General features: G+C 49.0%; 1 protein-coding gene across 17 annotated transcripts in view; it reads right to left on the bottom strand.

Moving 5' to 3' along the window:
- The window catches only part of LOC116843873 (potassium voltage-gated channel subfamily H member 6), a 114,797-nt gene that overhangs the window by 44,897 nt on the left and 65,777 nt on the right, over positions 1 to 4,123 (bottom strand). The window lies entirely within an intron of this gene.

The following is a 4,123-nucleotide window of genomic DNA, read 5'->3' as shown; positions in this document are numbered from 1 at the left end:
ACACACACACACACACACACACACACACACACACACACACACACACACACACACACACACACACACACACACACACACACACACACACACACACACACACACACACACACACACACACACACACACACACACACACACACACACACACACACACACACACACACACACACACACACACACACACACACACACACACACACACACACACACACACACACACACACACACACACACACACACACACACACACACACACACACACACACACACACACACACACACACACACACACACACACACACACACACACACACACACACACACACACACACACACACACACACACACACACACACACACACACACACACACACACACACACACACACACACACACACACACACACACACACACACACACACACACACACACACACACACACACACACACACACACACACACACACACACACACACACACACACACACACACACACACACACACACACACACACACACACACACACACACACACACACACACACACACACACACACACACACACACACACACACACACACACACACACACACACACACACACACACACACACACACACACACACACACACACACACACACACACACACACACACACACACACACACACACACACACACACACACACACACACACACACACACACACACACACACACACACACACACACACACACACACACACACACACACACACACACACACACACACACACACACACACACACACACACACACACACACACACACACACACACACACACACACACACACACACACACACACACACACACACACACACACACACACACACACACACACACACACACACACACACACACACACACACACACACACACACACACACACACACACACACACACACACACACACACACACACACACACACACACACACACACACACACACACACACACACACACACACACACACACACACACACACACACACACACACACACACACACACACACACACACACACACACACACACACACACACACACACACACACACACACACACACACACACACACACACACACACACACACACACACACACACACACACACACACACACACACACACACACACACACACACACACACACACACACACACACACACACACACACACACACACACACACACACACACACACACACACACACACACACACACACACACACACACACACACACACACACACACACACACACACACACACACACACACACACACACACACACACACACACACACACACACACACACACACACACACACACACACACACACACACACACACACACACACACACACACACACACACACACACACACACACACACACACACACACACACACACACACACACACACACACACACACACACACACACACACACACACACACACACACACACACACACACACACACACACACACACACACACACACACACACACACACACACACACACACACACACACACACACACACACACACACACACACACACACACACACACACACACACACACACACACACACACACACACACACACACACACACACACACACACACACACACACACACACACACACACACACACACACACACACACACACACACACACACACACACACACACACACACACACACACACACACACACACACACACACACACACACACACACACACACACACACACACACACACACACACACACACACACACACACACACACACACACACACACACACACACACACACACACACACACACACACACACACACACACACACACACACACACACACACACACACACACACACACACACACACACACACACACACACACACACACACACACACACACACACACACACACACACACACACACACACACACACACACACACACACACACACACACACACACACACACACACACACACACACACACACACACACACACACACACACACACACACACACACACACACACACACACACACACACACACACACACACACACACACACACACACACACACACACACACACACACACACACACACACACACACACACACACACACACACACACACACACACACACACACACACACACACACACACACACACACACACACACACACACACACACACACACACACACACACACACACACACACACACACACACACACACACACACACACACACACACACACACACACACACACACACACACACACACACACACACACACACACACACACACACACACACACACACACACACACACACACACACACACACACACACACACACACACACACACACACACACACACACACACACACACACACACACACACACACACACACACACACACACACACACACACACACACACACACACACACACACACACACACACACACACACACACACACACACACACACACACACACACACACACACACACACACACACACACACACACACACACACACACACACACACACACACACACACACACACACACACACACACACACACACACACACACACACACACACACACACACACACACACACACACACACACACACACACACACACACACACACACACACACACACACACACACACACACACACACACACACACACACACACACACACACACACACACACACACACACACACACACACACACACACACACACACACACACACACACACACACACACACACACACACACACACACACACACACACACACACACACACACACACACACACACACACACACACACACACACACACACACACACACACACACACACACACACACACACACACACACACACACACACACACACACACACACACACACACACACAGACTGTCACGAATTTAGCGAGAATGTCCTTTTTAGTCGCAGATTTTATTCCACGACTTCAAAGTCGACCTTTTTCAACAGAAAATGCAGCATTTACTGCAAGAAAGAATAAGAGCTTATCGAGAAAACAGAAACATGTGGATGGATTACAAAATTAAAGCGAAAGAAATTTCGCTCGGGGAAAACTCGTTATCAAAAATCGATCCCTGCGTACGTGGATGAACACGCATAAGTAAAGACACATCTAGATATTTTATCAAGCGTAAGTCGATAAGCGCCCCCCTTTGTCTCGAGGAGAATCTCTTTCTACGGAATATGATGTTCTTTTCTTTTTCTTTTGTCGCCGTATATTCGACGCAATTGGAGAGAAAAAGATAAAGCGACATATCTACCATCAGTTACTATCTGCAAACATGCAACAAGAGCTCGTATCCCATGAGCTACCGGTATAGCTCACGATGTTATAGAGCGCTTCGCTCGCAATGCAACGGCACGGAAGGCCAGATGCTCGCTATCTGTCAACACTCGCGGCATGAAACGTCGCATGCAATAATATTATTATCCGCGGTACCATTAATTATTATTTAACCGCGATGCACACACAGGCGCGCGGCTACACGCCTTCGCCACCGCTCTGCCGCAGCCGCTGTCGCTGCCCGTACATCGTGACTATAAACGCACTCGAAGTTTCTTGAACCGAGGTACACGTGCGCGCGCGCGTGCAACATCGTTGGAATAATTTCCATTCTGATCTCGCTCCGATCAGAGAGAGAGAGAGAGAGAGAGAGAGAGAATAATCTATCGTGACGTATGCGAGAAAATTCTCGGAAACTGAGCGTCGTGAGCGGCGGAACTGATTGAAACAAATTGAATTTGAATTTGTCAAGGGGAAGTCGCGTTACTCTCCCTCGAAACCGCTTGGGGCGATAGCGGTTACTCCCTAACCTTTGGCTAGAGCGCAGTCACGATACACCCGCAACTTGTCAAGGATAGAGTCGCGATTATCCCCTTTTTAAATCGACCGCAAAATCGCGGGAAAAAGACTCTCTCGCTGCCTTGACCAGACGCGTCGTTCGTATAATCGCGCTTATCTACCACCCTCGTGCATTACTATCCCCCCGGAGAAATAAACGTTCCACCG

Source organism: Odontomachus brunneus, unplaced genomic scaffold, assembly GCF_010583005.1.
Source record: "Odontomachus brunneus isolate Ranch 3 - 2012 unplaced genomic scaffold, Obru_v1 Obru_scaffold_036, whole genome shotgun sequence".
NCBI lineage: Eukaryota > Metazoa > Arthropoda > Insecta > Hymenoptera > Formicidae > Odontomachus > Odontomachus brunneus.
Note: the sequence above shows the minus strand (reverse complement) of the source record. Positions and strands in the feature narration are given on the sequence as shown.